The sequence below is a fragment of the Pyxicephalus adspersus genome, chromosome 6 (genome assembly GCF_032062135.1).
Source record: "Pyxicephalus adspersus chromosome 6, UCB_Pads_2.0, whole genome shotgun sequence".
Classification (NCBI taxonomy): domain Eukaryota; kingdom Metazoa; phylum Chordata; class Amphibia; order Anura; family Pyxicephalidae; genus Pyxicephalus; species Pyxicephalus adspersus.
This window is the reverse complement of record NC_092863.1, coordinates 66,082,710-66,092,470: the sequence shown is the minus strand read 5'-3', so window position 1 is coordinate 66,092,470 and position 9,761 is coordinate 66,082,710. Positions and strand designations below refer to the sequence as shown.

The 9,761-nt window shown below is 39.4% G+C and overlaps 1 long non-coding RNA gene and 4 other non-coding genes across 9 annotated transcripts; all 5 read left to right on the top strand.

The window, feature by feature from the left end:
• Window positions 1-265: 265 nt before the first annotated feature.
• On the top strand, window positions 266-7,236 carry LOC140334024 (uncharacterized). 5 transcript variants are annotated; one of them, XR_011921465.1, is made up of 7 exons: window positions 266-347; window positions 2,057-2,123; window positions 2,326-3,567; window positions 3,685-3,757; window positions 4,558-4,677; window positions 5,649-5,777; window positions 7,000-7,236. It is a non-coding gene; the product is annotated as an uncharacterized lncRNA (long non-coding RNA). The 5 variants fall into 5 exon arrangements; XR_011921464.1 differs by lacking the exon at window positions 266-347 and adding an exon at window positions 445-545; XR_011921462.1 differs by lacking the exon at window positions 2,326-3,567 and having other exon boundaries at window positions 329-347.
• Window positions 2,803-2,933, top strand: LOC140334393 (small nucleolar RNA SNORA13). Its single transcript, XR_011921521.1, has one exon. It is a non-coding gene; the product is annotated as a small nucleolar RNA SNORA13 (small nucleolar RNA).
• LOC140334396 (small nucleolar RNA SNORA13) lies at window positions 4,096-4,226 on the top strand. The gene has a single exon (XR_011921524.1). It is a non-coding gene; the product is annotated as a small nucleolar RNA SNORA13 (small nucleolar RNA).
• LOC140334395 (small nucleolar RNA SNORA13) lies at window positions 5,090-5,220 on the top strand. Its single transcript, XR_011921523.1, has one exon. It is a non-coding gene; the product is annotated as a small nucleolar RNA SNORA13 (small nucleolar RNA).
• On the top strand, window positions 6,408-6,540 carry LOC140334394 (small nucleolar RNA SNORA13). The gene has a single exon (XR_011921522.1). It is a non-coding gene; the product is annotated as a small nucleolar RNA SNORA13 (small nucleolar RNA).
• Window positions 7,237-9,761: the final 2,525 nt, after the last annotated feature.

Genomic DNA, 9,761 nt, shown 5'->3' with positions numbered 1-9,761 from the left:
ATATTACACATACACTGTATACACATACATATTACACACATACACTGTATACACATACATACATACACTGTATACACATACATACATATTACACACACACACTACAAGAGGAAGAAGCTAGCTCTCTATGTAGCTGACCACAAAGTGCAAATCTTTTTGCCACTAGCAGAGGGGTGGGGCATGTTAGCAGGCGTCACGTGATCATCTGTGCTGTGGACTATGTCAGACGCTGGACAGGGTCAGGTGACCAGATCTGAGGAGATTGGGCGGGGTCACGGATCAGCTTTGTGCTCTTCATCTGACATGGGCAGTAAAAATGAGAACGGGTGTAATTTGCACTGCGTTCTGTACGTTGGTAATTAATATGTGAATACTTAATAATGTTTTATACTGTTGGCTAATATTCTATAATAGATGATGGTATGAAGGTTTTTTTTTGGTAACGTAACGGAGCGTCAGAATCACGTGATGGTTACGTGCAGGGTGGAGCCAGCGCGCTCTCTTGATGCGCGTGTCCGATTCGGGGTTAGCACGTGTGGCAGCAGGTATGGAGGAGAGAATGGGGTGCTATGTTAGAAGGCGCATAGCGCTCAGTATGTGGTGAATGAACAGTGAATACTAGTGTGTGAGTTGTAGGGAGTGTATGGTGTGCATGGAGGGGTTTAGGGTTATGAGCGAATATATAGAGGTCACGTGGGGTGCACTGGGTATGTAGGGGAGTGCAGAGGGTGCAAATATTCACGTGTTGCACTGTGGGGGCTGGGTGATGATGGTGCAAGGGGTTTATTGGGCTGCACAGTACATGTGAGGTGTAGAATAACATTACTGGTCACCCTTTGGGTGCAGCATGGCATGCAGGAGAGTGGGAGTGGGGGGTGTACAGGGGCCACCATGTGTTATCAAGGAGCACTATGTTAGGTCCAGGACAAGGTGTCCAGGGAACACATGGGCCAAGCAGTGCCAGAGGGTACCTGGGGCTTATGTTGGATGGGGTGCTAGATACAGAAAAGTCATGGTGTATGGTGAATACATGGGGTCTAATGTCCGATATAGGAGTGTATTGGGAATACATGAGATGGGGTATAGGAGAGTGCAGAATACAATTCACATTCCTGTGGTGGATGAGAACTGGGATGGGGGTGGAGGGAAGAGATATTGCAGGAGAAGAGTAGGAAGTTTATGTAGGGCTGGAAAGAATGTGTGAGGATGTGGCTACTAGGGTGAGACCGTGGGAGAGAACTTTTCTACCACAAATATTCCTAGGCCAGTGCACATATGCAATTTCTTAAATCTCTTTGTGTAATTATCTGGTAGGCTTCTCCCCATACTCATCTGTTGCTGATGTAGCAGGATATTCATTACCAAATTGCACCTCATGTTAAAATGTTCTTATCTGGTCTTGTGCACAGGATCTGGTCACCCAATCATCATTATAGTTATTGGAGTATGAGCATACACACACATGTACCATATTATGTCTTTCTGATATGTTTTCTTAGTGATCACAATTCCAATCACAGTGTTCTCCCCAGCCCCTTTGAGCTGGGTGCACCACCCGGCACTTTTCAGTAACCACTCGCCTGTTTTTGGATGGTTACTGAAGAGTTTGGTCGCGAGACGGGCTGTCACCCACCTACAATTTCTTCCCACCCAGCTCCAAAACATTTCTGGGTAGAACACTACAATCAAATGCCCTTCAGTGTTCATACTCCCAATGGGGCACAATTTCTGCCACTGAAAGCAACAACTGGCATTATTCCTCCAACCAATCACAGGTGCTAGGCCATGTTTTCCCCCTTCTATTTGTCAACTCAGCATTTACCCCCATTGACATCAGAGATTTTTTTTTACTCCTAGAGGTTGAAGTACAGTGACTGGCTCTCTGTTTAGCAAGTTTGAGGAACCCCTGGTGCTTAGGTAGACTTGTGAGATCAGAGGCAAAGTTCATCTTTCCACCCTTGCTGCTATTAGGTCCATGCTTCTGCTCTCTTTTTAATTCTGTAATCTTATCAAGTCAGTAGTAGTTCATTTTTTACTTTCATTTTGTCTTTTGTAGATCAAAGTTCAGAAGAGTCAGTTTTGTTTGGATGTGGAAAATGCAGCACAAAGCTGTTGTCCTGCTGGTAAGTTTATTGTAAATGAAAAGTATTTGAAGTGGATATACACTGAATATTCAACATATATCGTCCACCACTGGCTGTATTACACACTATTTATATAGTGCCAACATTTAATGCAGCGCTGTACAAAGTCCATAGTGATGGAACTATTTGTCCCTCAAAGGGGCTCACAATCTATTGTCCCTGTCATATGTCATTTATACAGCCTAAGGTCGATTTTGGGGAGAAGCCAATGAACCTAACTGCATGTTTTTGGAATGTGGGAGGAAACCCATACAAACACGGCGAGAACCTGCAAACTCCATGCAGATAGTGCCCTGGCTGTGATTTGAACATGGAATCCAGTGCTGCACAGGTCAGAGTGCTAACCACTGAGCCACTGTGCGACATCTCGTATGAATCCAGCATTACCAATGCAAATATTGACTTTCTGAAAAGTTGTCGCAAAGTATGTTGCTGTATGTGTGTAATATAATAAAGGTCCAGAGGGTTGTGTACCTAAGCAGGGGAATCCTCAGAAAAAAATGGAGCCATATATTGGGCAGTCAAGAGTACCTCATCACCTGCTGTCTCATCAGAACCTTATATTATTGCTCTTAGGGTTATTATTCTATTTTCAGGGTTTGTACTGTAAATGGGTACTACATTTTTTTTTTTTTTTGTAGAAGGTTTTTTCGTCATTTGCCTTTGTGTTGCACATTTACTTTCAAAGTAGTAAATGAGGTGTCAGAAAAGGCAAACATAAAAACCATCATAGCCTGCTACACCTTGTGATATTTGAGCACTTGGTTGTATGGCTCTGCTGGAATACTCACTATGACCTGAATACCGCAATGCTGTACATGTATTAGTCCCATCAGCATCCAAGGTTCTTATTTTTCACCCCGATTGCAGAGGTTTAGGGGATTTAGCTATATCAAGCTATATCTGCTATTAACACAGGACACAAAGTTTGGCATCCATTGGGTTGTTGTATTCTGTATAAAAATACCTGGGCAGTACATTGGACTGGTGGGAAAGTTATGACTCTAGGTGGTGAAAGTTTGTCCAGTTTTTCTCCATCATTCTCTAGGGCGAATTGTACTTAAGTATGCTGAAATGCTATAGTTGTTTTCTCACAATGTAGTTTAGCTGCCTTTGTGTATATAATCCAAACTGTAGTTCAGCATGAGAACGAAACCCTTTTATAAACGCATATAAACCTCTGTTCAGCTTTAGATTAATACTGTAATGCTGCTTAACAACTTAGAGGTCATTGTAAAAATGTAGATATGTATCAGATGGAGTAGTGACCACAATACAGTCTACACAAGGTCTTAGCCTATTAGTATAGTAGTGTCATACAGTTATATGTATTGTGACATCACATGATTTGCAGAAAGAAGTAATATCTATGATCTTCCCTCAACCTTTTTATCACCCGCAAAGCCCCAAGAGTTAGAAACTGGTAGTAAGTGTTCCCCCTTCAGTCAGTTTTATAGTCGTGCACCTGTTAACTGTAATAATATTCCTTTTCTAGTTTTCCAGGTGTAAAATAATTAAACATTTCACACTTCTTTTGTAGGTCAAGGTTAAGAAGAAGTTGTATTTGGATGCAACAAATGGAGAAAAGGCTCCATGTAGCTTCTGTGCTTCATGTAAGTTCACTGTAAAGATAGAGGACCTGACATGGTACTATGCATATTAGTAAAAGGCACCAAAAGATGTCAGATACCCCTGACTTCTTGTAATTAAATTCTAGCTTCCCCAGAGGCCACATGATTTACCACTACAATTTCTGACCTTTCAAAAGTTGAAGCAAAAGCAAATTGTAATATCGTAGTACCTGGGCAATCTGATTGAAAAGTCAAGGGAGACTTTGCTCCAGAAGCTGGGGAGCTGTCAAACATAAAAAGTAATATGTTAATAGTCTTCGCCTTGTTATTCTGACCTCATAAGGTCTCTTTTTTTTTTCCTAAAGGGTTTGTGCTGCTTTTGCCTTTGTGTTGCACATTTACTTTTAAAGTGGTAAATGAGGTGTCAGAAAAGGCAAACATAAAAGCCACCATAGCCTGCTACACCTTGTGATATCTCAGCACTTGGTTCTATGGCTCTGCTGGAATACCTGTTTTTAGGAGATACTTACTAAGACACGAATAGCACAATGCTGTATATGTATGTGTTCTGTTGGCACCCAAGCTTCCAAATCGATTTTTGCCCATATTGCAGAGGAAGCACAGTTGGCTCATTGCATTCTGCAATTTTCTCCCTGTAGGCTACTCTTTTTTCCCCTAAACCTGTAATCAAGTCTCACCTTACTTACTGCTTCCCCTGGACATATATGAGGTTACCTGGAGTACAGGAACTGTTAGTGAGACTTGAGGACAAGATTGGGAATCTTTAATATAGACTTATTGTCAGTACTGTGATCCTTGTGTATACGCATCTTTTTTTACAGGATTCATATTGAAGATACCTTAGGCTGCTAGAGCACATAAAACTTATCCATGGACAACAGTACTACATCTGTAGATAACTGGATTGACACATTGTCTTACTGAATACCACCCTTGAAAAGGTAATGAACTGTAAAATTTTTCTGCTGTTTTGTTTTTTTTTGTAAACATAGTGTTGTAAACTGCTCTGTATTTTAATAATATGCACAATAAAAAACATTTACCCAGAAAATTTAGTGTTGCATGAAATCTTTGGAATAATGTCTCACCCCAGCTTTTTTGATATTATGTTTATTATTACAGTACCCAAAGTCCACCCTATGCCTTGCTTTCATTGGGTTGTACTCTTGAAATAATATACGGCCCTTCTGTTAGAAAGTGATATGGCTACAGATGATGGGTTGTTAGTCCAGTGTTTCCATGTTCTACAAGCAGGACATGTTTAGTCTGCCTCAAATTTTTATAAATGGTTTGTGCTAAAACTTTTTAGGTAATTTTAGGTACCAAATGTTTACCTGAATTGTTTGGTTCTTTTGCCTTTGTGTTGCACATTTACTTGCAAAGTAGTAAATGAGGTGTCAGAAAAGGCAAACATAAAACCCACCATAGCCTGCTTTACCTTGTGATATCTCGGCACTTGGTTGTGTGGCTCTGCTGGAATAACTGTTTTAGTGGATACTAAGGCATTCATAGCACGGTAATATAAATGTTTATATTCTGTCAGCACTGAAGCTTCTAAAATCACTTTAACAATGATTGTAAAGGAATAGGATAGCAAAGGTGAGAACAGATTGTGTTAGTTGCCCCACACATCTGCATAATCTACAAAAGGGTAAATCCATAAATCTGGCTGCCTGTAGATTGGAATAGTTTATTTTATGCTGACTTTAGAGTCTCCCTCAGTTTCTTGTTCTCCCTGTAGACCAGTTCATTGTAAATCAGTTTCAGAGTCTCACAATTCTGGAACACTTACTTGACCCCCTGAGCATAATTTAGGTTAATCGAGGCGCAGGAATTGTTGGTAAGACTTTTAGACAGGCTTAGGAGTTACAAATAAAAACTAATTGTCACTTTTGGGATACATCTTTTACAGGATGCATATGGAGGAGTCAATGGACTGACACAACACACCAGAGAATACGGTGTTGAGATAATGGCGCTACATTTGATTATGTAGATTACTGAAGAAGCACGTTTGTTACTGAACACAGTCCTTGGAAAGGTAATTGATTCTAAAACTCTTCTTCTTTCTTCATGTACTTCCATTCATTGGCACGTTGTACTCAAGAAAAAAAAAATCTGGTGCAGTATGTGACACTCAGAAATAGCACAATGCTGAACCTTATTTGTGATTGCTTCAGAATTGGGCGGTGGGGAGAGTTTGGTCCACTGTTTCCTATCCAATCTTCAAGTCCCATCTCTGCAGAGTTGTATACGCCGAAATACTGAAATGGGGTGTCCGGGTCTCAGTAATATAACCTAGCTGCTTTCATTGATAAACACCAATCTTGGTGGTACATGAACAAATTTGGGGAAGACTTGTAGACACAGCAAAAATTAATAGATTAGCCTTGAATAATTAATTACCATCAGCCTCCTGGTGTCAAATCTTTTACATTTCCCGGAACATTTGTCTAATTTTATCGAAATCTCTGCTTGGCTATATATTTTTACTATAATACTGACAGATACAAGTAGGCTGCCTGGCTAGGTAAGTGGTTGTGAAAGTGTAGATGATTGAAATTGAAATATCACATATTTTAGGGCAGTGGGTACAGTCCACATCGTGTCTTTTATTAGTATGAAACTAAATGTAAAACCTAAATTTAGGTACCAAAGTGTTTGGTTTATTTGCCTTTGTGTTGCACATTTACTTTCAAAGTAGTAAATGAGGTGTCAGAAAAGGCAAACATAAAAATCCACCATAGCCTGCTACACCTTGTGAGACCTCCTCCCTTGGTTGTATGGCTTTGTTGGGATAACTGCTTTTAGCTACAGCATGAAATAGCACAATGCTGAACCTTATTTGTTCTGTTGGCACCCAAACTTCTATTTGGGTGGAAAAAGGAAGCAGGCAGTTGAGTTACCTGTGGGGAATTTTCAGATGCTAGCAAAATCCCACTTTTTTATATTTAAATTCTGTGTACAATTCGGAATGGTCCATCTATTTTTGTAAAAAGAGCAAATGCCTTTACTTTTTTGTAATATAGATATATCTTAGTTCTGCATTGCATTGGGTTGGTATGGTCTGTTTTTGTTACAGTCTGCTTCAGTTTTATGTTCTTTCCAAACTTGTTCTTTAGTCTCCCTTTGATTAAATACTTGCTGGTGGGGATACCTGCAGCACAGATACTGTAGGTTAGACTTTAGACTAGTTCTAGAATTAACAGTATAAACTATCAGCATTGTGATCTTATGTGTATTTTTTTATATTTATATTACAGGATGCATTTTGAAGAGTCCCTAGACTGCTACAGCTTACAAGAAAACTATTTATAAATATGATGTTACAGAATTACTGTTCACATCTTGGGAAAGTTACACAACTTGAAAATTTTGCTGCTGCTTTTTGTCCTTTAAATACTGTACATGTAAAGAAGATTGAAGTGCTAATCGCTGTGTATTTAAAAAATATGTACATTTTATGCTCTTAAATAAAATATTTTCATCCACTACCTAAATCCAGTGTTTTGTGGCGTCACTGTAAATGCAGAAAATTTGTCTTTTCAAGGTTATACAAACGAACAGCTGACCCTGCCCACCACTATTACCTGTTTAATATATCCAAGGTCTAACCCAAGTTTATTTCTAGACTTGGGTTAGTACATCAGACTGTCAAAAAAAAAAAAAAAAAAAGTGGGATTGATCCAGATGGGGTTTTTAGTTCAGAAAAAAGCAGCTGGTCCGAGTCCTATCAGCAGGTCAGGTTTTGCTGTACTTTATTTATGGAAGGATAGAGTAATTGGTGTCTCAGCAATGTAAAGTAACTGCCTGTGTTGCGATAATTAATTTGTTATTGTAGACATGTAAACATTTGCTCAGATTTAGATTTTTTCTGTAACATTGCCTTATGCAAGTAGTCTGGTGTTATGATGTTGAGAGTAAAAGGCTGAATGATACAGATCTTTGTAGTTTTTCCCAGCCATTGAACACTTTTCCTGTTTTGTGCGTTTGGTTAAGATAGGGTTGGCCTCTTTGTTGGGGCTTTCCTGTATTCCTCACCTCACTGTTGAAGGTACTAGTCTAGATCCAAGGCCACCATGGAAACTTGGGTGGAAAATTAACAGATGGGTCTGTGCCTTCAGATCGTGTTATACTGGAGCCTATACCCCCGCTGAATTCTTTGGAACTTATAGCAGGCTTTCTGATTATTGTGTGAAAGGAACATACTGTAAATACTGCTCAGGCTGAAACATCTTATTCTTCTAGGATGCTGTGGGTTCCCTCCCCTCATAAATTGAAAAAACATGCTCATCCAGAAAAGTGTGAAGTATTTTGATCTAGAGGAGCCCATCAGTTTTATTTGAAACCCAACATGGAATAAGCATACATCATCTATATTTTTCCTCTGGTTCCTTATTGGCAGCTATAGTCCATCCTTGGACAGATTGTCTATTGGGATGTGGCTCCCCTAAATCAGGGGTGTCAAACTCAAGTACACAGAGGGCCAAAAAAAAATGAAAAACTTAGACAAAGTCGCGGGCCAACCTTGAAATATATTTAAAAAATGAGATTTTTCCTTCTCATTAGATATAAACCCTTTTCATATGGAAACAGGTTTTGCTTCACATTCAATCTGGAACAAGCATATAACAGAGAAAGAGGCATATATATATATTTTTTTATTTTATTTAGGAAAAAGCCTTAAGTCTTTTTCTCTATTTGTAGCCTTCTGAGTAAAATTTCAATGGTAACCTTTTTGCACAGGCTAACAATATTAATACCAATATTCAACAATTCAAGTCAATGCCTTGGAGTAGCAAGGAAAAGTACAGCTGAGGGGGAGTGCTGGAAATGCCAGAAATGCCAATGCGGAGCTAAATCTCATGAGTGGCCCACCGCTGAAACTCCCTCTTCATTAAAATAGTGCCGCTACTAAAATTCCATTATTTGCGTCTAAAAACAGTCCAATGCGGGGCCACGCATAGGCAGAGCCCGCTGGTCTAAAGATGCGAGTGATGCCGGGAATTGGAGTAGCAGTGCTCTTTCAATGCAGCGGCGGGCCAGCTGCAGTTCATACTTAGGATTCCTTTGGGGGCCAAAATAAAGGACGTTGGGGGCCACAGTTTGACACCCTTGTCCTAAATCTTGTCAGAACTGGTAGGTACAGAGATTTGTGGCCAGAATAAAGGATTTTTTTTAGCAGTTACAACAACATTCTAGTCATTCTCATGGCTCTGGTTTGCCATCATCCTTGGTATGTCGTTCACTTCAGCTAGATCTTCTATCTCGGGGTTTAGTTTTCCATCATACTTTAAAGCCTAACTCTATATAAAACTAAAGGGAAATTCTAACAGTAAACAGATTGATAAGAAAAAGCGGAGTTCAATTTTGGCTTTAATAGCTTGGCCAATGAAAGTCAGGGGACATAGGTAGGTCAAAATTCATAATGTGTAAAATTTGTTTTGCCCCTGGTTACACACTGCTTGGGACATCCCAGTAGCCAAGATCTATAGGATCTTCACCTATGTTCTTTAATGAACCGATTGCAAATTAGGGGTTTTATAAATACCCTTTTTAGTTTTTTCCTGTTCTTTTTGAGTAAAATATCGAGTAAATATTTAAAGCTGAGTTTTTCTTGAGAATAGAAAGCCAGAAAAACCTTTATTCAATTTGAATAGCTGAGAGCGGGTTATATTCGCATACCATCTTTATCAAACAGTTTTGTAGCCATTTCTGTGTATCTGATCTCAGATTGTTGAAATCAGAGCTGACTGGCCATTACAATGATCTGTGGTCCTACCATACAGAGATCCATAATACATCTCATGTGCTGTGCCAAGAAGTTGCATTCAGCATGCTACTGGAATTTTTGTACCTGTACACAACTCGCGCATTGAAGTTTTTTCAATATTGTTTGTTATGTTGATAAAACAACATAAAATTAACCACCCAACCGTTAAGCCCGACCTTGGTTCAGGCTAAAAAAAGTTACAATTATCAATAAGCCCGAACTTTTCCCCCTGTATTAAAATCATCACTTACC